The sequence below is a fragment of the Mirounga leonina genome, unplaced genomic scaffold (assembly GCF_011800145.1).
Source record: "Mirounga leonina isolate KUSES-001 unplaced genomic scaffold, KU_Mleo_1.0 Mir_94, whole genome shotgun sequence".
Lineage (NCBI taxonomy): Eukaryota > Metazoa > Chordata > Mammalia > Carnivora > Phocidae > Mirounga > Mirounga leonina.
In genome coordinates this window covers 21,217,627-21,244,846 of record NW_023270855.1, presented here as the reverse complement: position 1 = coordinate 21,244,846, position 27,220 = coordinate 21,217,627, and the positions used below count along the sequence as shown (strand labels likewise).

Here is a 27,220-nt window from a genome sequence, read left to right as displayed (position 1 = left end):
AAAAGCCATATGTAGCAAGCCCACAGCTAACATCATATTCAATGGTGAAAAGCTGAAAGCTTCTATGATCAGAAACAAGACAAAAAATTATCATAGTACTGGAAGTTCTGACCAGAGCAATTAGGCAAGAAAAAGAAATAAAAGGAAGGAGTATCCAAATTAGAAAGGAAGAAGGAAAACTGTCAGTATTTGCAGATAACATATTATATAGAGAAAATGCTGAAGACCCCACCAAAAAACTGTTAGACCTAAGAAACAAATTAAGTAAAGCTGTAGGATACAAAACCAATACACAAAGATATGCTGTGTTTCTATACACAAATAGTGAACTCCCAGTAGGAGAAATTAAGATAACAATCCCATTTATAATTATATATTAAAAAAAAATACCTAGGAATAAATTTATCCAAGGAAGTGACAGACCCGTATATTAAAAACTATAAGACATTAAGGAAGAAATTGAAGGAAAGAAGAAATACACAAATAATTGGAAAAATACTCCATGCTCATGGATTGGAAGAATTGATATTAAGATGTCCATACTACCCAAAGCAATATACAGATTCAAACAATCGTAAAATTTGTATGGAACCTTGCAAGACCATAAATAGCCAAAGCAATCTTGAATAAGAAGAACAAAGCTGGAGGCAAAATGCTCCCTGATTTCAAACTACATTACAAAGTTACAGTAATGAAAACAGCATGGTATTAAAAGAAATGAACAAACAAAAAGCAGAAACAGATCCATAAATACAGAGAATGAACAGATGGCTGCCAAAGAGGAGAGGTGGGGAATAGGTAAAACGGGTGAAGGGAAGTGAGAAATATAGGTGTCCAGTTAGGAATGAATAAAACACAGGAATAAAAGGTACAGCATAGGGAATGCAGACAACAGAACTGTAATGGTGGTGTATGGTGACAGAGAAGACCTGTGGTGAGCACAGCATAACACGAAGTTCTGTTGACTCACAATGCTGTCCACCTAAAATTAATATAACATGGTGTGTCAACTATAGTTCAATTAAAATAAACACTGCCAAAATTATAATAATTTTTCCATTAAAAATAATAATTAAAAAATAAAGCAGTATATAGTATTGGCATAAGATCTGTGGAACAGAAGAGAGCCCAGAATAATCCCACACATATATGGTCAATTAATTTATGACAAAAGAGCCAAGACTACACAATGGGGAAAGGGCAGCCTCTTCAATAAATGGTGTCGGGAAAAGTGGACAGCCACATACAAAGGAATGAAACCAGAGCACTATCTTACACAAAAATCAACTCCAATGGGTTAAAGACTTGAACATAAGACCTGAAGGCATAGAACTCCCAGGAGAAAGCACAAGCACTAAGCTCCTTGACATAGGCCTTGGCAATAATTTTTTTAATCTGACAGCAAAAGCAGAACTAGCAAAAGCAAAGATAACTAAATGGGACTACATCAAACTAAAAAATTTCTGCTTGGCAAAGGGAACCAACAAAATGAAAAGGTGACTTACTGAATGAAAGGAAGTACTGTCAAATCATGTATCTGATAGGAGCTAATATCCAAAATATATAAAGAACTAAAAGTCAACAGCAAAAAAGCAAACAATGCAATTTAAAAAATGGGCATAGGGGCACCTGGGTGGCTCAGTCGGTTCAGCATCTGACTCTTGATGTCTGCTCAGGTCAGGATCTCAGCGTCATGAGATCAAGCCCCATGTCCGACTCCATGCTGGGCATGGAGCCTGCTTGAAATTTTCTGTCCCTCTCCCTCTGCCCTTCCTCTCTCTCTCTCCCTCTCTCTCTCCCTTTCAAAAAAAAAAAAAAATTTTAAATGGGCATAATATCTGAATAGACATTTTCCCAAAGAAGATATACAGATGGTCAACAGGTACATAAGAAGATGCTCTACATCATTATCAGGGAAATGCAAATCAAACTACAATGAGACATTACCTCACATCTGTTATAATGAAAACTGTCAGAAAGATTAGAATTAACCATTGTTGCTAAGGATGTGGAAGAAGGGAACTCTTGTTCACTGTTAATGGGAATGTATATTGGTACAGCTGCAATAGAAAGCAGTAGGGGAAAAAAAAAAAAAAAAGAAAAAAAAGAAAGCAGTAGGGAGGTTCCTCCATAAATTAAAAACAGACCTACCATAATATCCAGTAATTCCACTGCTGGCTATTTATCTCAAGAAAATGAAAACACTAATTTGAAAAGATATATGCACTCCACGTTGATTTCAGCATTATTTATAATAGCCAAGAAATGGAAACAACTTAAGTATCCATTGATGGTTAAACGGATAAAGAAATTGTGGTACATATACGCAATGGAATATTACTCAGCCATAACGAAGAATGAATTCTTGTCATTTGTGACAACATGAATGGACCTCGAGGGCAGTATACTAAGCAAAGTAAGTCAGAGAAAGACAAACACCATATGATCTCTTATATGGAATCTCAAAATAAATAAATTTTATACATACACACACTGTTGACCCTTGAGCAGGGCTGGCACTGGGGATGTTAATGCCCCACACCCTCAAAAATAAACATACTGCTTTTTACTTCCTAAAAACCTAACTACTAATAGCCTACTATTGACTGAAGCCTTACCAATAACAAAAACTGTTGACTGACACGTATTTTGTATATATACTGTATGCTGTATTCTTATAATAAAGGAAGCTAGAGAAAAGAAAATGTTATTAAGAAAATTATAAGAAAAAATACATTTACAGTACTGTATTTTTTTAAGATTTTATGTATTATTTATTTGACAGAGAGAGAGAGATTGCAAGAGAGAGCCAGCACAAGCAGGGGGAGCAGCAGGCAGAGGGAGAGGGAGAAGCAGACTCCCCATGGAGCAAGGAGCCCGATGCGGGGCTTGATTCCAGGACCCTGGGATTATGACCTGAGCTGAAGGCAGATGCTTAACCGACTGAGCCACCCAGGCACCCCAGTACTGTATTTTTTAAAAAGGTTTATTTATTTGACAGAGAGAGAGAGGGAGAACATAAGTGAGGGAGGGGCAAAGGGAGAGGAAGAGAGAGAGAATCCCAAGCAGACTCCCCAGCTGAGCAAGGAGCCTGATGTAGGGCTGGATCCCACAACCGTGAGATCATGACCTGAGCCGAAACCAAGAGTCGGATGCTTAACTGACTGAGCCACACAGGTGCCCCCTCTTGTACTGTATTTATCCAAAAAAATTTGCATATAAGCAGACCCACACAGTTCAAACCCATACTGTTCAAGGGTCCAATGTATAAAAGTGTTTGTGTGTGTGTGTGCATGTGTGTGTGTGTGTGTACACTAAGCTAATAGGTACAGAGAACAGACTGCTGCTTGCCAGAGGTGTGGTTGGGGGGTGGGAGAAATGGGTGAACTGGTTTTTGTTTTTTAGTTTAAATAAATTGAACACAGTTTTAAAAATTAGAGCCAGAGGCAAAAGCACAGTTTTTGAATCTTCTCAATTCCCCACACAAAAACAGAACAATCTGAGAGCAAAACCAAAAACCCATGGGCAAATTTACAACAAAATTAGGTGACTAGGTATTGCCTCAAACAAAAGTACAAACAGTTGTGGAAAAGCCAACACTTAACCACAAGTCCTGCAGATTAGCAACATCTGTGTGGAAAGAAGTAGAGGGAAACAACAGGGCAATTGAAGGACTTGAGAAAGAGAACCCCCAAAATTGCAATAAAGTACTAAATGGAAAGTGTGATGAGCTAATTTAAAACAGCAGCTGAACCTGGGAGGAATTTCTCCCATTCTAATAAGGAGTCAGTACATAGGGCTTACATGAAGACACTGTGAAAAGTCTGGAGTAGTCCAGTACATACAACCTCTCAAAATGGAGCTAGTGGGACTCCATTCTAGCACTGGATCTCACACCCAGGAAAAACTGTTAGAAATAGAATCAAAATTGAAAAATAGAGAGAAAATCAAAAGGAAAGAAAGACAAGGTCCAAAAACTGGGGGCAAGGGGAACAGAGCCAAGATATTCTAGAAAGCAGGACAGTAACCCAGTAGTAGAAACTAGACCAGAAGAGGGAGCTCTATGAAGTCAAAAGAACTATCTAAGTCAAGTCTCCCTAAGTTTAGAAAAACTACTTACACAGAGAAATGAGCAATAAAAAAATTCTGAGATCAAATGCTAAACAAAGTTATGAGGAAGAAAAAGGAAAAGAATACAAATGAAAGCACATGCCAGAAAGACATGCCCTAGAGCAGATCAAAACTGTAACCTCCTATTTTAAAATGAGCTAAAAGACATTATGTATATGATAAAAAGGCATGAAAAATAACACAAATCAGAATTAGGAAAACTGAGAAATGAGGAAAGAAAGAATAAATCTGGAAAAAAAAATCATTTTAAAAATGAGGCATACACCAGGACATAAGAACAAAGAAAAATGATAAATAATGCTTTAAAAGTTAAGAGAAAAAAGGAGGAAATTTCTAAAAATCAAAAAGAAATGAAGATAAAAAGAATTTAAGGGACAGTGTCAAATGCTGAAGACAGGTAAAGAAGATCCAACATACAGAAAATAGGAATCCCTAAAAAGGAAATCAAATGAAGTGCTCTGTCCAAATACTTAAAACTATAATACAAGGAAAAGAGGACACTGGACACTATAGCATTTTGACCCAAAATGACCAACACCAAAACATACTGCAGTAAAATCACTGTATTTAAGACTTATGCCAGGGGTGCCTGGGTGGCTCAGTCAGTTAAGCGTCCGACTCTTGATTTCAGCTCAGGTCATGATCTCAGGGTCCAAGATCAAGCCCTTTATCAGGCTCTGTGCCCAGCAGGGAGTCTGCTTTCCCTCTCCCTCTCCTTCTGCCCCTCCCCCTGCTCATACACACGCTCTCTCGCTTTCAAATAAGGAAATAAATACCTAAAAAAAAAAAAAAAGGACTCAAGCCAGAAGAAAGGAGTAACACAGTCAAGATACTTAAAAAATGTGAACCAACAATTTTACACCTAGCAAAAACTGCCTTTTAAGTATAAAGGGCATAGTAAACTGTTGCCAAAATTCAAGAATTCAGAGAATATAGTTCCCATGAGCCCTTCCTAAGGAATCTAATAGAAAATGAGCTTTAGACAAAATGACAGAGACATCGATGTAAGGACTAGTGTTGAGTAATGAATACACTTACCTACAGAACGAAGACTAAAACTGGGTTAAAAGGGGCTAGTATAAATAGCTGTATGCTCTGAAAAGACAAGCCTGGAAAACCATTAAAAAAAAAAAATCACAGAGAGAAATTTGGAATAGTATATGGAAGATGTTTAACTCTTTTTGGTAATTATAATTGGAGGTTGTAGTATTAGTATTGCTATTCTGAGACTAATATGTGTAATGTGGATAAATAAGCAAATCAGTAATCATGGGATATTCTAATTCTACCATCCCCCATATTCTTTTTTTTAAAATTTTTTTCAAAATTCTATACATTACTCAATGCTCACCACCACATATTCCTGAAAATCAGGATTCTCAGCATGGAAGAAAGGATATAAATATATAACAGCTAAGAAGCTAATTAAAAGCCTTCTAATCCTGAATACAAAACAGAAATATCAACGTGAACTCATGACACCTAGACACAATGATCAAGATACAATGACCAAATCAGTAACAATGAGCGTTAGTACTAAGAAAACTGTCTTGAAACACAAATATCCACTAAAAAAATTAAGTTTTCTTAGACAGATGGCCTATTTCAGTTCTCAGGCAAGAAATTTACAAAGTCAATGTGTTATTGTCATAGCAGTGAGCAAAGAAACTCCCAAAGACTAGTAGGATCTTCTCAGGAAGACCAAGGAGCTAATGTAAAGAAGTTCCAGGACCAAAGGTGGACACTCTTCAACAAAAAATAAGAAATGTAATGGATCGAAATTGACTAATATTTAAATTTATGGTTCAGAAAGATAATAAAGTTTACTGGTAGCTTTCAGAGAGTAACGTGGAACCAATTCATTATTTTGAAAACTGGCAAACAGAGGGGAAGGAAGCAAGCATTTATCCTATATTTCCTATATGAACAGTTCCACTGGCTACCCAAAGAGTAGCTACGAGTAAAATTACGAACGCATTCCAGCTAATAAACAGAATTAATATATCACCATTTTGCAATTTCCAGTGAATTAATGGATCTGGGCAGTGAGCACTAATGGCTGTTAACATCACAAAAAGAAAGACAAGGGGCGCCTGGGTGGCTCAGTCCTTAAGCATCTGCCTTCAGCTCAGGTCATGATCCCAGGATCCTGGGACCTAGCCCAGCATCAGGCTCCCTGCTCAGCGGGAAGCCTGCTTCTTCCTCTCCCACTCCCCCTGCTTGTGTTCCCTCTCTCGCTGTGTCTCTGGCAAATAAATAAATAAATTCTTTAAAAAAATAAAAAGAAAGATAGAAAGAAAACAATAAGATATTATTGTCCCTCCTGAATGAAAGAACGTAACATCCCTTAGAATCTTGCCAAAGGGATCAAACATTATTAGCCTTTGGATCCAGCCACCAATCTGTAGGAAATACAGAGGGCAGAGGAACTCATGAACTGAGGATGCAATCAGCAAAATCAGACTCTTGGAAACTCTACAGCTCAAATGACCAGCATCCTCCAAAAGGTAAAGCACAAAGAAAAGAACAGAGGGAAAACTTATAAACTGAGAAACTTAAAAGATGTATCAATTTTAAAAAAGGGAGGGGGCAGTACTATGGTGTCTAAGGATGCACATGTAGGTAATAAAATAATAAAAAAAAAACAAAGGTAAGTTATTTCTAAACGTATTGGTTACTGGGGTACCAGGCTGGCTCAGTCAGGACAGCATGTGACTTTTGATCTCAGGGTCTCAAGTTCAAGCCCCACTTTGATCGTGGAGCCTACTTTAAAAAAAATAAAAGTACCGGTTACTTTTGGATGGGGCTATTAGTGGGACAAGGCACATGAGATGACTGGGTGGCTGAGAACATTCCATATCTTGACTTGAACAGATGTCACAAAGATATCTGCCTTAAAACAAGTGACCTATAAATATATACATGTATACGAATGTTGTCCAATACAATGATCTCTAGCCTCTTGTGCCTATTAGGGTGTAAATTAATTAGAACCAAATAAAATTTAGCTTCTCAGCCACCCTAGTCAACTTTCAAGAGCTCAGTAGACAGTGGCTACCTTTCAGGCAGTGCAGAAACAGGACATGTTGAATAGAACCAGCTGTGTGTGTGCATGTGTGAGTGTGTTTGGGTGGTTTTCTATAATTGTATTTTACTTTATAATAAAAATTTTAAAGTGCATGCCCTCAAAATACATTACCCAAGTGCATTTATTTGAATTTATCTCAAATACATGAATATTGGCTCATCTCTGAAGCAATGGCAAAGGGCATACACCTTCCAGAAAAGAGATGAAGAACATGAAACCAATTTATGGCGTTATGTAGCAGGGACCCAACAAGTCCAACGGATCTGATTTAAAGTTACTGGAATGAGAAACTCTCATCTCAAGGACAATGTACTCGTGCCTAGAAAAAGTTAATAAGCTCTTCTTCACTATGGATTGATAACTGGTCATTTCAATTATCATTAAACATTTATTAGACACTGGGAGCAGACAAGGCTATGGCAAAATAGGGCAGCAGAGTCCCTGCCAAATGGACACTCCAAACAAGGCACTTAAGATATGTAACCCAATTACACAAAAGGAGGACGAGAGAAGCGCTCCTTCCCCGAGCTGGAGATCCTTAGGTCAAACACATCATACCTCAGTACTATTGCTGAGCTCACAGTGAGGATGAAGGAGGAAGTTCCTTTGAAGAGATTCGAAGGAGGGATATGAAAGCAAAAAATAAAAGGTTGGCCAATGGAGTCATAAAATGTTTTCAAGCGGAGCAAATGACTTAAGAGAAATGTAAGGCTAGACGTTCACAGAGATCAAAGGGAGATCTACAAAATATGTTACATAATAGAGCGAGGGCCTGAAAAGAAATAATTTAGAGGTCAAAATAGAGAATCACAGAGAAGCAATGTGTAAAAAAGGCAGGGTGTCCACTAATCCTCTCTAGTTGTTAGTAGGTCAAGGGTCAGGGCTATGGAAGAGGATAATTATAAAGGAGGCATTCGGAATAAACAAGAGAAAAGGGAGGAAAGAAACATCTTAACTACAAAGAACTCCTCCAACGGAGTCTTTAATTATCCAGGAGGAATATCAATATTTTCGTTAAAATCATGTAATGGATGCTAAAACATAATGAGGAAAAATACAAGACTAAGGAGCCTGTGACCCAGTGTAATAAAAAGGGAACAGATGTGCATTCACCGTTAAAAGGTATGGAAAATCTGTATTCAAGTTACACTTTGGTAGTCGTGCAAGGTACCACACACCAAAAAGCAGGCCAGCTTTGAGTCAAGCTAAGAGAAGCCCATCTAGGAAAATGATGCCAGAATGGGTTATGGGCACATGGTCAGAAAAAGAGGAAAACCCAAAATCAACAGGACCTACCTTTCCTCTCTCATTCCAGTCTGAGCCTTTCAATCTCAGAAAGTCCATCGTATGCTTGCGTGTGTCTGGATCTGATCCAAAGAGTCTGTACAAGCTCTCTCTTACATTTTATTCTATCAAGAAAGATTTGGCAACTGAAATCTATTATGATGTCAGAAGGTAGCTGACAACATAAAATGTATCCCGCTGAGCTGATGCCGCACACAGCTAAATTTACAACAACAGGAGTATCATAAAAATTATAAGAACTGCAAATTAACCACTGATTTCTAGTTCCCGGACATAAATAATGGTAAGGACCTGGACAACTTCCAAACATCTTTACCACTGTTTAATTTGTCAAAATCTATCAAGAGCTTTTCAACCACAGACCTGTCCTCTAAGGTACATTATCATTCCCAAGCTTAGATTAGCCTCGGTGGCAGCCCAAGTCAGACTGCATAATTACGAAGACTCCATCAGGATCTTTCTCTGGCTTTTGTAACTCCTCAGTGTGGCAGTATCTCCCTCTTCCTTAAGTACCATTCTTACTCTCAATTAGTTATTTAAGATCATCTAAAAATTTGGCTCTAATTTTGTGAGCTACGTCTGTGCTTTCAAAATTAGTCCCTCATTACAGTGTTAAGGTTCCTACTGGGCTCAAATTAGCAAGATTTTCTGTTTACTTCCTATTTGTGAACCAGGAAGGCTGGTAGCAGTATGGTGCTGGAGCAGTTAGCAGGCAGCTGTTGGGAAACCCAGCAGGTAGGGAGGTCACACGTTGAAAAAAAAATGACAAAAGACAGTAATTCCTTTCTCAGAGAAAGTTAAGATACAGAACCATGCGGCTCCCTCCACTAGTCATCAACTCTATGGACTATTCAGAGAGATGACAAGAAAAGAAAATGCCTTTTACAGGCAAAATCTCTTCAACCACACTGCATTTCATTCCTAGTGAATTCAAAAGCAATGGCTTAACTATGACATCACTCATTGATGAGCACCAAAACGTGATTAAGGAAAATAAAATAGTAAAAGAAAGAGAGAAATCAAAGGTAAACGCCTTTTACAAATCTATTCAGCGAGGAATGATCTTTTAGGTATAAGTACGCAAGCCTGTGTGTGTGTGTGTGCGTGTGTGTGTACTACCCCCAGCCCTGCTTTTCCAACTGACATATGTCTAAAACAAATTTACAATACTGCCGAAAAGAAAAAAATTAAATGTTTGGTCATAACATTGTTAGCAAAAACAATCAGCGAGCAGTATCAGGGCCTAAGTAGAAGCCATATATGCATTTGTGCATAAACTAGGCAGTTCTAACTCTATGATTAGTCCTAATACATGAGTGTGGGGAGATGTTCGATAGATACTAAGTAAATCTAGCATACACTACTGGAGCCCAAATTGGTTTATTTCACATTTCTGTATTTGGGGGGAAAAGCAATTTCTGTATGACAGATGCACCTGGAGTTTGCCACGCGGCCTACACACAGAAAGGGCTGTAGAGTCATAGATTTAGAAACGAGAAAATTACATTTTATTCTTATTTGCTAAAAAAAGAAAACAAAAAAACCCCCAAAAAGCTATTTTCCCCATGGAACACGTTTGCATTCAGTTAGTCCATGTCTACACAGAGTCAGTGAAGAGTAGAGAGGAAACCCTGAATTGCATCTGGGTCAGTCAAAGCCCCCAGTCACCTGCTACGGAAGATAATGTTGGTTTGGCCTTAACTGGACCCTACTGGTCATTTACAATAATAAAATACATGGGATAAATAAGCCATCAATCCTCCATTTCTCTTTACATGTGTAAATGTGGCCTAAACACCTCCATCAATGTCAGAGAGCAGCTCTATTATAAAGCTAAGCTTTGGGGCGCCTGGGTGGCTCAGTTGGTTAAGTGACTGCCTTCGGCTCAGGTCATGATTCTGGAGTCCCAGGATCGAGTCCCGCATCGGGCTCCCTGTTCGGCAGGGAGTCTGCTTCTCCCTCTCCCACTCCCCATTTGTGTTCCCTCTCTCGCTGTGTCTTTCTCTGTCAAATAAATAAACAAAATCTTTTAAAAATAAATAAATAAATAAATAAAGCTAAGCTTTTTCGTCAGTGTGGTATTCCTTTTAAACTCTAAAACTCAGTGAAGTCCTGAATGGAGGTGACACAACAAGAGTGCACTTTTTTGGTCTTGTCAAGGAAGTCTTTACCTAAAAACAGAGCCCCATAATACGTGAAGCAAAAACTAACAGGAAAGAAGGAGGAACAGACAATTCAACAAAATAGCTGGAGAATTCGATACCTCATACCAATAATGGATAGAACTAGTCAGAAGAACAGTTAGGAAACAGAAGGCATGAATGACACGAAGAATCCAATAAACCTAGCAGACATCTATAGAAAATTCCACCCAGAAACAGAATATAGACTCTTCTCAAGTTCACATGGAACATTCTCCAGGAGTGACCATAAGCTAAGCCATAAAACAGACCTCAATAAGTTTAAAAGATGGAAACAACACAAAGGGTGTTCTCCAATTACAAAGAAATGGAATTAGGAACGAATAACAGAAAGAAGTTTGGAAAATTCACAAATATGTGGAAATCAAACACACTCCTAAATAATCAGAGGGCCAAAAAGAAATTAGGAAATACTTTGAGATGAATGAAAATAAAGAAATAACATGTCAAAACTTACAAGACACAGGTAAAGCAGTGTTCACAGGGAAAGGTGTAACTGTAAACATCCATACTAAAAAAGAAGAAAGAGTTCAAATAAACAAAGTCTTAGTTTGAGTTAAGCCATCAGTTCACAATTCCATCAATATATCCTAGAGCTTGATTTTTCCAGCCATAATACTGAGCAACTTCTGCAACAATCCTCTTTACTCAGTAAAGACAGAAGTTTGAAGTTGTGTTATAGAGAATACCATGTTATGTATCCACAGAAGCTTTGGGTAGATTCTCTTCTTAATAATTTCCTAAATGAGGAAACAGACAACAAGTTAGCAGAAGACACAGCTTTAAAACTTGGATTTCTGAATTTGTATCTGGTAGTTTTTCTGATACACAAAGAACTAGCTTTGTGAATGTAAACTTTTCATGGCTTATCATATTTAAAATGCTGCCACCGAGTAAATGCTTAGCCTACTGTTACCATTTTCCTTAATACATATCACACACATCTCCATGTACACACCAGGAATGACAAAACTCCATTACAAAACCGCTCCCAACTGTCAGACCATCACCGTTCAAGATAAATGATCACCAATCTCTCTACCAAGAACTGAACAGGTGAGGGGGGAGGGAGGACAGTGTGGAAGGAGTGGGATAAGGATGAGAAAACAGGAGAAGCAAGGATGAATTTTGGTTCCTAAAACTACATCAAGCTATGGGAGGCCACATGTTACCACCTGGGTAAACAGAGACTGCCCCTAGAAAGATAATGGAGCAGAGATCATCTTCTTGCTGGTCAAGCTACCTAAAAAAGCAAAGCAGTGAATAATCTGGATTTCAAAAGTAAACGGACCTCGATTCAAGTGTAAAATCTGCCATTTTAAAGTTAAATTTTGAAAGAACTGTAGACTTATAGAAAGTTGCAAAAATAGTATAGGACCAGAAAACTGGCGTGGGTACATTACCATTAACCCAACTATAGACCTTATTCAGTTTTGTCTGCTTTTCCCATAACCCCAGGCAATTTAACACAGCTAACCTCTCTGATCCTCAGTTCACTCGTCCAAAACATGGTGATAAGAGTGTCTACACTTCACAGTATTTATAAGGATTCCATAAAATAGTGCTAGCATACTGCTTATAATAGTAGCTGATACACAGGAAGAACCCAGTAAATGGTCACATTATAATTATCAAATGAGGCTTTTGGGATTTCTAGGTCCTCTCACACTTTCCTTGGGGCCTTTCCTACTACCCACTAATAATGAGATGGCATCTGCCACCATTTATAGTTTGATTGATCTCAAAGGACAAAAATACTAAAAAAAATAAAAATGTAGCCTACCATAAGGATCGAAAGAAAATCCAACTCAAAATTCCATTTTCGTGTGGACATACCCTGATTTTCTTTCTTCCCTTTTTTTTTTTTAACTTCATTTATGCAACAGCAAAATGACTCAGTTATTACCGACAATGCCTTTTGAGGTCTTTGGAGGAAAAAGGAGTGCACTAAAATAACTGAACCTTAAACCGACATCCAAGGATAATCTGATACTTGAAATGGCTTTGCTTTCCCTTTTCTTTGGAAGGGTTGGGTAGGCTTTTAAATAAATAAATAAATATATATATGTATGTTTTAAAAATATATAGGATATATGTAATGCTTTTTCTAATACAAGTTTTTAAATATTAATTAGATTATTTTTAATCACACAGATGGAACACAAGCCTGGATCCACCCTGCTACACTTTCCAAACCTACCTGTATCAGCGCTCAAGGGAAGCAACGCTCTTTAAGAGGCACGCTCTCTAATAGGTCTGAACCAGCCAGACCTCTGTTTAGATGTGCTTTTTGTGCAGCCGAGAAAGAGGTGCACATGCAAATAGTTCCAGGCACAATCAGGGCTCTCCAACCCAGGGGCGTCAACTATCTGAGTCCATCCAAGGTGCCTCTGGCTTTGGCACTGCAGACATATGCCAGAACCCAGGAAGCTCTGGGCCCTCTCTCTTTCACAGCAACGTTTTCAGGACACAAGTGTTCAATTTACAATGGGGAAGAAGAACTTCGCTGAATTTTCCCCCAGCTCTGACATTTCTAAACCTTGAGAATAGATGAATCAGAAACGTCAAGCATTTTTTTGTGTGTGTTTTTTTTCTATTCTCTTCTCTTTTTAGGAAATTAGCTACATTTTCAAAATGTGCCACCCACAAACAGTGTGCAACACTGAAGTGTCTGCTCTGTTTCCATCAACAGACATTATTTAGAATCCATCCAAGGAAAGGACAAATAATATTGTCTACGAATCAACCAAACAGCTAGAGTAGACATCTTTGGTTTATTTTATTTTATTCCTTTTTCTTCGGTTCATTTTTTTTTATTCTTATGTTAATCCCCATACATTACATCGTTAGTTTTAGATGAAGTGTTCCATGATTCATTGTTTGTGCATAACACCCAGTGCTCCATGCAGAACGTGCCCTCCTCAATACCCACCACCAGGCTAACCCATCCTCCCACCCCCCTCCCCTCTAGAACCCTGTTTGTTTTTCAGAGTCCCTCGTCTCTCATGGTTCGTCTACCCCTCCGATTTCCCCCGCTTCATTCTTCCCCTCCCGCTACCTTCTTCTTTTTTTTTTTTCTTAACATATATTGCTCTTCAGTTCATTTTAATATGCAAACTTCTCTTCCATTCTCCTAAAGTCAGACCAAATGACAATGTCACATTCTGATAGCTGGAGCTCTGATTTCAGATCAGGGCAGACATCTCAAACCAAGCGATCTCCAAGGAAATCACTTAGTGTTAACTAAGATCATAGGAAAATAATTTAACAAATACGGGACTGGATCCATTCCAACTACCACATGTATCAATTAACTAGCCTACTGAACTTGGTTTTCCACTCCCAAGATTTATTTTTAAGTGGATCCAAGACTTGGGGACATGGGGGAGGCAACTTATTTCATAAGCTATACCACAATGACCAAAACCTGCTGTCCCACCTGAATTAAAAAGATGTCTTTAACTCTATGGGTCACTGTCCCCTGTCTGATTCTAGCTCCCTCTTTTTCAACATGAACATATGTTTTCCTTAAAATTACTTTTTTTTTCCTACCCTGGTGTTATGCAAGATCCCTGCTTATTTTGGCAATGGAAACAAAATAAGAAGAGCCACCCAGAGTTCTCCATTCCAGAGGGAGGAGCTTCCCAAGAAAAGCAAAGCTTTGCTGTTGCGTTTCCTTTCAGCCCGGCTAAAGAGCAAGCGGTATTCTTCAGCGTGGAAACTCAGTCCAGATGAGGGAGCTGCTCCTGAGACACCGATTAAACCATGAATGGCAAGTGCAGGCAGCGACTACCTAAACGTTCATGATCACTTAGTGCTTGTAAAAAACAGGAACTGGCAATAGAGAGACAGACAGACAGACAGTGAGGTGTTTAAGTGGGCCTAATATGCCATCCGAAAAGGCACTTTTCAAAACACAAAATGGAAAGACAGGACATGCCTTCTCTTTCAGAGGTAGCCCAGCCAAAACCAGACTCTCCTATCAAGAAGCGAACCTTGACTTTATTTCTACGAGCAAAATCCTCACTAAAATGGCCATGGAGCAGAGGTGACAGCTTTTAAGACGAAGGGGCTGACGTGCTTATAGAAGGAAAACAAAGAGGGGCTTGCATAGAGAATATGGGTTTCAATGAGGAAGGGTGAACGCCAAAAACAGTATAAGAATTAAGCGCTCACATAATAGATCACTGTGAGCAAAGCTCTCCCGCAGATGTCGGAGTGAGTGAGCTAAGCCTCACACTTGGAAAGGCTGTGTGACTGGAGCCATGATATATAAAGTAAGACCCAAGCGCCAAAGTTTTGATTTAGCCAAGCAAACGTGGCTGTTTTTGTTGGGTGGAAGAAGCATTTTTTTCACTGAGCAAAGAATTACAGTAAACATCTGCTAACCATGACCACAGAAACGGTGGTTGTTTTCGTCCAAGGTCATTTTAAAGGAATAAATGTAATTAATAAAACCACACAGTAATAGTATCCAACCGTCCCAATATGTCTGCTCACTTCTACTCACAGGCCTATTTATTTAAAAAGCCATCGAGATGGGGCGCCTGGGTGGCTCAGCCGTTAAGCGTCTGCCTTCAGCTCAGGTCATGATCCCAGGGTCCTGGGATCGAGCCCCGCACTGGGCTCCCAACTCAGCGCGAAGCCTGCTTCTCCCTCTCCCACTCCCCCTGCTTGTGTTCCCTCTCTCGCTGTGTCTCTCTCTGTCACATAAATAAAATCTTTTAAAAAAAATAATAATAAAAAAATAAAAAGCCATCGAGAAAGTTTCTCGACGTTGCCATTTCTACTTCTTGGGGACCACTGGTGTGGGGAAAGAAATTTCCATCTCAGAGGATGCTTGAAAATACACGTGAACGTCACTCCTTAACTCATTCCTTAGGTAGGTGCTTCCCAGAGGGTTCTCTCGCTCTACTGGTGAGACTTGATTATCATACACGTATCGTTTAGGTAGGTAAAACCCCCTTTTAAAAAAAATACAAATTAATGTTCTAATGGATTTACTTCACACATAAAAGTCCCAGAGTACATCCCTCTGTCAAGCTATCTCTTTTGAAAGTGAGTATAAGAATTCATATACTCCAAAATGGTTTCAGTTTTTAAAAATTCCTTATTTGGTTAGTTCTTTTGGAAGGAATGGGAGGGTAGGGAAACTAGTGGAAAACTGAATTATTCAGGCTGACTGTCGCTCAAATCTGTCAAATTAGAGCTCAAAACATCACTTCACCTCTGAACAACCAGCCATAAGCCCCTCCACAAAAGGAGAGTCATCCCTGGTTATTATTAAATGTTCCCAATTAGGAGAACATAATCAAATTCATAAAGCACCAACTTCCATTCTGAGCTCTCTACCTACAACATCAGCAAGGTTTTCTAGATTTAGAAAAGGCAGTTTTGCATAAACCACTACCACAGAATGGATAAAGCTAAAGAACTCGTAAGGTTTCCTGTTTCTAACAACCCTCTGGTCATTGTCAGTATGATCGATCAACAAAATACTAAGTTCACTGAACCTCAAAAATATTTTCTCTCTTTGCTCTCTCTCCTTCCCATGCAACTAGAACACAGAAATTCATAAAGGTCAGACTTCAGGAAGCTTACTGAAAAAATAAATATTAAATTTATCAACTCCATTTTTTTCTAGTGATTATAATAATCGACAGGGTCCCACCTGTTAGACCAGTTCTAAGAGCAGCTTAGGAGCCAAGGGGGTGGGAGGTTGTCAGTGTTTCAACTTTGCCCACCATCAGTCTTGAACACCTAACTATTAAACACCTCCTAGGTGCCAGGTACTGAGTGCTGGCGTGCGTGTGTGTACATGAGTGTGCGTGCACACGCAAGGATCCGCGTGTAGAGCAGGGAGGGCGGAAGGGTGAGGTGCTATTTCCGGATGCTACTGGTATCTGCTAGAAGCTTGAAGGGCAATTAACACAAATTTCAGAGCCTGCTGAATTCAGAAAATTAGTGTGTTCGTTTTCTCATTTTCCATGAGGCTAAGGGTTATGTGCTAAGAAAGGAAAGAAGGGAGGCAGAGCTGGAGAAAGCAAGCAAGAGTTTGATACCTCAACTGCCCTCAGTGATGATGAAGCCAAAACAAGGAAGGAAAGGGACTACAAAAGCCCAGTCCTATTTACTAACTGTGAATGCCTTCGGCTGTGAAGGAGAGCAAGCCTTAATGGAACCCAACAATTCCCCCCCAAGACTGTCAAGAATTCATTTCTACAATCAAACCCAGTATCAGAGGCCACTGTGGTCAGAACTGGAAGGTTAGCACGTACCCCCACACTAACCGATGCATAAATGAAAATGCACTGCATCCATCATATCTGTATCATAGAGGGATTAAATCAGCTATCATTTTGAGGCTTTAAAAGAAAATTCCAAGCTTTTAAGTATATTCCTGGTGAAAGATAATATGACGAATGTCATAATAAAAAAATAAAGTCGTAGAAGAAAATAATACTTTACCCCTTTTAAATTTTCCTTACGAAGTGCATCATTTTAACCTAATGCATTTCAACATACTTATCCATAAATGTAAATTTGTTTTGATAAAATGAAGAGCCTTTTAATCCAAATTGCACAGTGATGCTTCTACACTGATCTGTTATAACTTAGTAATCAGAGTTAACAGACTGCCTAATTAACCAAGTCATCATTTGCCAAGATCCAAATATGGGATGAATTGTGGGCCAAGGAGAAAATATGATGGACATGAAAATTATTAATTCAGGGAAGCATTCAAAGCATGTGGAGTTAAAGTTCTTTGCTAAATCTCACCATCTTTAATATCCTTAATTTTTACAATACAAGTAACGTGCAAATAAAAAATATATTACAAGGTACACAGAAAAACATTTTTAAATCAACTGGTTATTAGTTAGTGATATAATTATTTTTAAAGCATTTGACAACCTATGAGGTGAAAATCTTAGATGTCTTCTGCTAATAATGAGTAACATCCAATGAGTGCTTATGAGGTGCCAGCACCATTTTCAGTGTTTTATAGGGACCAGGATGTTTATTCTCTACATGAACCCTAATTCTTTGGAAGGTACTATTTTATATTTAGGTATCAGATATGAAAACTGAGGTTCAGAATATTTTTTTGCTCAGCAGAGTGTAGAATAAGCAAACAATATCCAGTCCTTTCAAAAGTCTTAGGGAAGTGTTATTAAGAATTCTAGAATTTCTTTTACCCACGGAAGTTTCATCCATTCATTTATTATATACTCAGGAGGAGACAGGAAATCAGGGTAACTTCTAAGATGCTATGGGGGTGACCTGTACAAAGTTCTTCCATATCACAACACCTTGCTGTCCCTATCACTAACGTATCAGTATGTCCTAAAAGACATGTACTTTAACTGGGCTTCGATACTGCATAAGCCAACTTCCCTAGATAACTCAAGTCTAAGCCCATATATAGAGTTTAATCCTAGAAGGGATGGTAAATCCACCAGTGTGACCATTTTTCCCTCGGATGCTTGGAAACTCCCATTCATTTTTGGGGACCCAGCCAGGTCTCACTGTTTCTGGGAGGATTTCCAATCTCCCTCCCGCTGCCCTCCTCCTCTATTACATACACACAATCCAGAAGTATTCTTGCAGCCCCTGTATCACTGTATTATTTCTGTCTACCTTGCAGATATAAGTATGTTGAAATCAAGGATCTTGTTTTAGGACCTAGAACAGTGACAGATGGTAGATGGATGGTTGACCAGAAGGACAGACAGGAGGAACACAGCAGTGAGTAACTCCAGGCTCCTGGAGGGACACAGGCATGGTAGTATTTTTGAGGCAATGCCTACCTTCGAGGTAGTGACTGCCATTAGAGATGGCCAATTAACTGGGCAGACAGCTTCACGGGGAAAATTTCATGTGATATTCATTCATGCATAGCTGGGCTAGGTGATATTGAAATTTTCCTTCCAACTCTATAATCCTATGTATTTACTGCGCCTTTAGCACTGTGCCTTATAGGACACATATGCACAGTCTATCTTCCCAGAATTCTGCCCCCTTGTTCCGAAACCAGCACCCTCTTCATCTGCTTTCCATTGCCTTGTGTAAGTTGAATGCCATCCATGACTCTTGAGAGAGGCATGTAACCCACTTAAGGCCAAGTACACCTTCATGCCTCCCCCTACCCAGTCCTGCTCCAGCCCCAGGGACTGCTGCAGTGACAGGCGCATGGTACACCCTGGACCAATCACAGAACCAGGAAGATCCAAATTCTACAACAGCTACTACAACTCACGAGAAGAGATTTCTTTCTGCTGGAGTTGCTATGAAAACAGACTCATGAATGGTTATCATACCACAAGTTGGTAAACGCCTACATGAATGAATCCAACACAGAACATAGCACAGCCAAGAGCCTGAGAGGAGACTTACTAGCAAGATCTGAACTCCTCAGTCCAGATGTTCCAGAAGCTAGTTCTACCATCTGATGTTTCAGCATCATGAGCCCATTAAATCCCCTTTGTCCCTATGCTCCTCACAAGTAACCAGAGAGACCTAACAAATGGGGGGCTCAGTATCTTAAGACACAGACATGTTGAAAATGATGCACTGGTTGTGTTAAAGAGGAGACACTGATACCTCCAACTCCTTAAGTAAAAATGTTTTTATTTGTGGTCCCTTGCAACTGGCTTTTACATATTTCTTCAAGCCTATTATTTTACTATATGTTTTTAAAACTCTAACATTTTTATTTTTGAAGGCCTAAGTCCTTGGCATTCAGCCTACAAACCTGTAATTCTACTGACCAAGTAACTAAAAACCTTCTAACTTTTTAGCCAGTGTTCCCTCTAAGGATCCCAGAGCTTCACCCTTGTAAATAAAAAGCCTTCCAGGTGAATGTATCCCAAGAACGAAAGGCACATTCTGAACTGCTTGCTGGCAAAACACCCCAGGTACCAGGCCTGCTGCTTTGGGAAGGAGACCCTCTCACTTGCCACACTTTTTCACACAGGTGATTGAGTGGAACAAATCAATTGTTGGGTGGTCAGAGGCTAATAAGAAATAAAACGAGGGCTACAGAGATGAGGTTAATTAGAATAATGTACCAGAGAAAAATGACTCAAAGACCTAGAGAAAATGTCTTAACAGGCACATCCAACTGGAGCTAGAAGAATGCCAATTAAGTGGTTGTCCTTGTTCCTAATCATTTTGGGACATACTTTTATTTCCCATAGCTCTTGTACCAGCAAAAAAGAATTAAAGCATTTGGAAAAGTCTAGAAAGAACAAACAGGGCCTGTGAGGTGGCACTGACGTATAAAGGCTCAACATGCCTCGTCTGAGCAATCCCAGAGTGGAAAATGCACGCTGAAATAAAACAACGCCTGCACACCAACACCCCAGGGAAAGGTCTCCACGAGGAGGACCATATAGCACGGCGGTGAAGAGCCGTGGCACCAGACGGACAGTGCCTGGGTTCAAGTCCTAGCTCTCCTTCTCATAAGCAAAGATGTCTGAGTCACGAGTCACTTAACCTCACCGTGTGTCCGTCTTCTCATCTGTAGAACAGATTTTTAGAACTGAAACCCTCTCATAGGGTTTTTGTGAATTAATACATACATGCTTGGAATCACGGGTGGCACAGAATAAAGTCTCAGCAAAAGTAGCTGGTATGGAGTCAACTTCTCACAAACTAGCGTTATGCTCTCAAACAACTGCTGTTCATTGGACTTTCTCAAGATGAGGTTCTTCCTGAGTTTTGAAAATTCTCCCTTTACCTCTCATTCCTTTTTCAGAGAGCGAGAGGAAACTCTGCAAGCAGAGATAGGTGAAAACACCACGTGCAAGTTCTTCCAGGCGTATGTATCTCTATACAGCGGAGAAGTCCTCAGCATGGTTTATTCTAGGAGAAGAATTTCAGGAAATTGCCACCTTTAAGAAGCAGGACTGGAAGAATGGATTTGTGTCACCGTTAATGAATGATTTGGGACAGATCTGGACAAACGCGAGGCACGGCCTCTCTGGATAAGAACGTCCCGCGAGAAAGGTTTATGGATGGTCTGTAAGAGTTGGCAGGGAGACAGTCAACTCCCGACACATTGAAAGCAGACCCCCTGGCACGGAGACACTGCCGCACGAAACCGCACCCAGACGGGCAGCAGCAGTTCAAAACGGCAGAGAAAACGCCCTCAGAAGGCGCCTAATCTCTCCCGCTGATAGTCAGGCATCCGGGTATTAAGAAGAGAGCAGCACAAGAGCGGAGCCACACGCCAAACCTCCGATGTCAACGGCAAGTTGTCAAGCCTCGCCTTACGTGGATCGTTTTCCCCTTTCGCGATTATTGTTTTGGTTTCTGAAATGGAATTTGGAGACAGGGGTGTTCCATGTTTGGGGAGATGTAAGAAAACCACTCTGAAGGCTGTCATGTGCCTGATCAAAGTTTTTCCTGAATCCTTAGCCAAGACTGAAACTGAATTTTAGCTTTTTCTTTACTAAAAAAGAATATCAGGAACTAAACTGGATGCCTTAAGTTGTATTTTAAGCATGTTCTTTTATGTTTTAGAAGTTGAGAGGGTCTACATAAGAAGTTAATAAAATTAATGGCTCTTTTAATTTCTTCGATAACCCTAGGCATTCCATAAATCATGTAAATAAAGAGTATGTGATGGGATATATTTTATCTCTTGCCTCCAAAATGTTATGGGATACAGAGACTTGCTTCAGCTTTCATGCAACAAATGCACAAAGAACACCACACGTCAACACACATGCACTGAAACAACAAAGCAACAATAGACAAGCTTCCTTAAGCGGGTGGAAGAAATCAAAGCTAACAATGAAAGGTATTAACATCCAACTCCTTTCAATCTACGTAGACTTGACTTTTCTTTCAAAAAAGAAGCATGTGAATTTTCAGGACAGATGCACCAAGTGTATACTTTTTTTAAAAATTAGGATTTACAGGAAATTTAACACACAGTCTATCATAAGGCAGGAGATCAAACCAGCTCTGATTAACTTACAGACATAACATATCCTCAACCATGTGTCTTTAGGACAGTGTAGCACCCTGAACTCCAAATTCCTTTTTTTTTTTTTAAGAGAAGGGAGGGGGAAGTGGGGAGAGGGAGAAGGAGAGAGAATCTTAAGCAAGGCTCCATGCCCAGAGCAGAGCCCCATATGGGGCTCCATCTCATGACCCTGAGATCATGACCTGAGCCAAAATCAAGAGTCAGAAGCTTAACTGACTGAGCCACCATGCCCCTGAACTCTGAATTTCTAAGGTTTTGTGGATGCAGGTCAGGCACCAAACACAATCTTCCCAGCATTTTAGGTTTATAATTTGTGTTATCTGAAACTGGTCATAAACATCCAAGAGTCAACATGTCAACAACCAATACAAAACAGATCATCCTACTTGTGCTCATTTTGTACTTTTTAAAGTTAATTCAGTGGACGAAACATGAGCAAATAGGGAATCAAGGCTCTTCACCATCTTTACCAATCTTTTTTAAAAAATACTACAAGAAAGTGCAATGAGTTTGCCAGCATACCTCCCAAAACCCTTTGCCGTTCTTTCTAAACCAAGAGCATCATTACCCTGTTCCAGAGTCTGTGCAAAGCACTGTATAGGTATCATCTCATTTAATCCTTGCAATAATACTATGAGCAAGATGATGCTATTACCCATGGCTCAGGTAAGTAAGAACCCAGAAAGAGGAAGAGAAAGTAATTTGTCCAAGGACAAAGAGCCAGTGAACGAGAGTGCTGGGATTTGATCTTGGAATCCAAAGTCCTTAATTAACCTGTACCACCCACAATACCTTTTCAGCCCAAATGGCAAATGATTCTGTCTTCACGGTCAAGATGATGTATAACCCTTTCTGGATGCGACACACAGAGTATCAGAGACTTGTTTAGTGTAGAGTGGAAACTTTCCAGAGAAAACCCAGGGGCAGTATTCTATTCCTATAATAAAGGTGATGTGTGTGGTTTTATTTCTTCTCTTCCCCTCTCATCCAGATGCAGTCCTCTTAGGTATCATGAAAATACAGAAATTCACAGGGAAATCCCCAAATGGGCTCTATTTTCCAAAACTACTAACTGTGAGCACGCCTACCATCCTCTGGCCACTGCCAGTGGTGAGGAGTCACACTGAATCACACAGACCTGCCCCCTGCACATTACCTGGCAAACAGGTACATTCAGAACAAACAAGAGGCTTGGATGCAGGACAGTGAGAAGGGGTGGGGGGAGGAGAGGAGGAGGGAAATCTTGAGTGTGGGTGTTCAGGGAAGACCTCTCCAAGAAGTTGATATTTGAACTGGGCAATAAGGAACAAGGGAGTGAGCCTATGAACCAGAGAAATCGTTCCGGGTAGAGAATACCACGGCCCAGAGGCAACAGAGAATTTATGGCATCTGAGCACGGCCGTGGTGTCTCAATAAAATATATGAAACCACAGAGCAGAAGCCCAAAGCTTCCAAGAGTCTCTTGAACGGGCAACATCTTCGAGACATGATTTCCACTTGACAAAGAGCCACCATCGAGTCGGTGCCACCACTTGTCAATCTTCAGGACACACGGCCGATGGGGCCCTCCGTGGACACAGCCACCACCTCTGATGTGCTCAGGCCGCAGCTTCTGTGAGCACACGACACTGTTCCTGGAGGGCTGTTACCAGGAAGATCGGTGGGGGACCGGGGCCTGCTGTGCAGACTCAGCACAGAGGCAGGGCCCGGGATGAGGCAGGGCGAGACTGACATCGTGGAGCATCAGCCTGCATGAGTGAAACCCTACGGAGTTTCAGATTATCATCAGCAACACCAACTTGAAAGCAGTTAGTGAATTCTGCTTGCGAGGCAGGCCCACTGTCCGAGTAAGTGAAAAAACGGACTACAAAAAGAACTGCACACCTCCCAGGGGAAGTGGTCAAAAAGGGACCGAGAGATCTAAGTTCTGCTAGCAGGGCCGTCCAGCAGAACACATGGCCGCAGGGTCCTTGAAGACGGGCATCAAAGCCGCCTCCCAAGGCTCTGCTTGAACTTGGAAGAGAATCCTGGGTTGGAAGCAATGGACTGTGAAATATACCTTGTCTACGAGTGAGACAATGACCAACAAGCCAGACGCAGGACAGTAAAAACTCCTCCAAGACCAGGATTTCTACTGCATCACCTGGGCTGTGGAGCACAGTGCTGGCATCTGTTAACCACTGGGAGCTGTGCTAAGCTCTTTGTACGCATCGCCTCCCGCTAACTCTTCACGGGGAGCTAGTTCCTGTTTCCAGCCCCAGCTCCCAGATGAGGAGGCAGTGGCCCAGAGAGGTTCAGCAACTTGCCCAATGTTGCTCAGCCAGTAAGCGGAAAAGGTGGAATCTGATTCTCGGCTGATCTAACCTCAAAGCAGACACTCTTAAGCACACGGCTGCCTGTTTATGCCTGTTTATGGATGCAGCAACTACCATGAGTCATGAGCATCTATCACAGGCTGGTCCAGGCAGATGCGATATGATGAAGCATTGGGAAGTCTCATTCTACTCATTCTATGAGATGGAAATTTTCACAAAAGTAATGTAAGGCCAATCTGAATCAGAAAAATTGGACAGGGGTCTTGTGCTCCCCTTTACCCAAGGTTAAGTTTTCAGCAGAGATGCGGAGTCCAGTAAATAACAGAGATGCAGGGTGGATAGCATTGTCCAGTCTCTGGGGGACCAGTGCAAAGCCATCAGCAATGTCCCCTGCACATACTGGCACGAACAGAATTGGGTATAAGGCTGCACATCACTAGGACCTCAGGCTGGTACTCAAGCTTTGACAAAAGCTTGCATCCGAAGGACAGAAAATTCATTAAAAAATTCTCAAGCTTCAATTGTGGTTGATAGTTCCCTTAGGAAAGAAATTTATTCCTCAGATTTGCCATGGCACTCTCAGGAAGAATACCATGGTCCTAAAATATTTACTGAGCTATGTCTCTCCACTGAAAATCAAAGAAACCAAAATTCAAACATGAGAAATTCAAATTAGAGATTATACACACAAGTCAAGGGAAGACAGAAGACAGTCACTGAAAACATGTAAGAAAAATTCATATCGTAATTTTGTGTAAGTAATTACAACTGTGGCTCAGGAACCATTTACCTTTTCTTCTTTACTACTAGAATGTGGAATTTATCAGGACATCAGATTTCTCAAGTCCGAGGATACACTTCCGAGATGCTCTTATGTTAGGGGTTATTAAAAAGATATAAGTAGATAGAAGTCATTACGACTGCAGGGAGAATTCTTTAAAGAGGCCTGCCTCAGCTGGGAGGACTACTCTTTTTGTTCCTTGCACTCCTGCCTCTTTCTTCAGGATGTAGAAGCAATGGCTGGAGAGCCAGCAGCCATGATGTGACCTTGAAAACAGAACAACACTTAAACAGGCAGGCAGAGCAGAAAGGCAGAAAGCACAAACTGCTCTACTCCAAACACCCTTCATGAGAGAGAATATGCAACTCATTTTTTAAAATGAACAGTTGCATCTCTGTTACTAGAAAACAATTCTTAAGTGATATAATGATATGAAAACGTGTCTGAAGACTACCCTATTTTTTCTGAGAGAAAAAAAAATGAGGAAACTTCATGAATTGGGATTCTGATTACTCCTCTATTCACCAAGCTATTTGTTTAAGCATGACTTTCCTTCTTAATTACTACCACTAGCCCAGGAAGCATATTTGCTGAACCTGTCTCTATGTTTTGACATGCAACACTTGTGAAATTCAAACATACTTGTAGACATCCAAAGCTTATTATTTATTAAGGACTATATTTAAGGTGGAAGATCTTAAAACACTTTCAGAATCTGATGATTAAAGGAAATTTAATCGTTATTCATTGGCATTTGATCTTCAGCCTGCCATAATCTACCCATATATCCCTTCATCCATATTCGATACTAAAGAGACATTTCAACAACTTGTCCATCAACTGCATAGTAACATACAGAAAAACCACATTACTTAGAAAATAAAAGAGCTTTCCCCCACACTCATTGAGCTCATGAAAGCCCAATATGATTAAAAGGGTGAAGAAGGCAGACTCCACTAGGCGACCCAGAATGAGTGCAAAGAGCCATCCATCTATTATATTTGTAAGGAGTTTCGAAATTTTCAAAGTGCTCTCGTATACATTATATCCTGTTTCATCCTTAAAACTACACCCTGCGTGGTAGTCAGGGCAGGTATTTTTTTTTTTTTTTTTTATTCTCGTTTCTTCTTGATAAATGGTTTGCTCGAGATCAGAGAGACTGCTACCCAGTGAGGTACCTTCTTTATCCTCTTTACCCTCTTTGATGCTTAGCTTAGGGGTCAGCAAACTATGGCCTTTGGGCCAAATATGGCCCACTGACTGTTTTTTGTAGTTTCACTGGACCAGTCACACCCATTTGTTTACATATTATCCCTGGCTGATTTTGTGCTACATCAGCAGAGTGGACCACAAAGTCACAACCATGACTCCAAGGCCCAGGAACCTGACAATATGTATCATCTGGCTGTTTTAAAGACAAAATTTGCAGACCCTGCCATTAGATCACGATCTCAGTTACAGATCCTATTCTTGAAAGCCATAACCCTAGCTTAGAGGACGACACACTTATTCCTGCTGGCTTTGGAAGTCCTGCTTGATAATGAGGCATTCTGAGGAATTACTGTATCTGCTACAGGGTCACCTGCAAAGGTGGGTCACGGTTTTCAAGTGGGACACAATATTCGCGTTGTTTGCCACTTACCCTGAACTTTTAACGTGTCTCACAGCCATAAAAAGCCTGAGGGTCACTGGTTGGGGGCATGCGTGATGCCAAAGGACTGCAACACACGGAGGAACACTGAAAGCAGAGAGAAGAGACGAGGTTAATGGGAGGGGCCGATGGCGATGCATTCACTTGAGCGAGGCATTCACATGAGCCCCGGGATTCCTTGTGGACACACAACTTTGACCTTCAATATGCCGTCATGTAGTTAAGCATCTCTTTTGCCTGTTCCCTTACAGAATCAGCATTTCCTTAGCTCACACTCTGCGTTAGACAACGTAGTATGAAAAGTAAGGGCAAGATGATCCCTGAGTCCCAGTGAGGATTTCGCTTTGGGTTGTAGTCTTTTGGTCTCTCCCAGTACATCTAGTAGAAACGACAAGAGGAAATACACGTATGTGCACACACGCACAGAAGCACCCTGGTCTTTTCAAAAAAAAAAAGGACAAGTGATCTCCCCTGCCAGCCAAACCCCAAAATCTCACTTGCCACAGTTCACAGCTCTCTTTCCAGCTGCATTTCAAATGCAGGAGGAGGCTGGGATGCAGCCTTCTTATGGAAGCAGGCAGCTTGTGGATGGACACAGGTGCGCAGGCTGCAAGCTTCCACGGCGGGGTTGGGTTATTAGTCGAGTACTGACCACGTCCAATTCCAAGTAAGATGAAATTGCTGACAGTTAAGTCAAACTCATCCTCAAGCAGTTTCAGAAAGATTTTGTGAACAGCAGTCAGTAGCGAGGT

General features: G+C 40.5%; 1 protein-coding gene across 1 annotated transcript in view; it reads right to left on the bottom strand.

Moving 5' to 3' along the window:
* The window catches only part of FOXP1 (forkhead box P1), a 580,801-nt gene that overhangs the window by 347,668 nt on the left and 205,913 nt on the right, over positions 1–27,220 (bottom strand). The window contains exon 4 of the mRNA XM_034998709.1: positions 26,460–26,555. The gene's annotated coding sequence lies outside the window, so the exon portion shown is untranslated. The remainder of the gene's footprint in view (positions 1–26,459; positions 26,556–27,220) is intronic.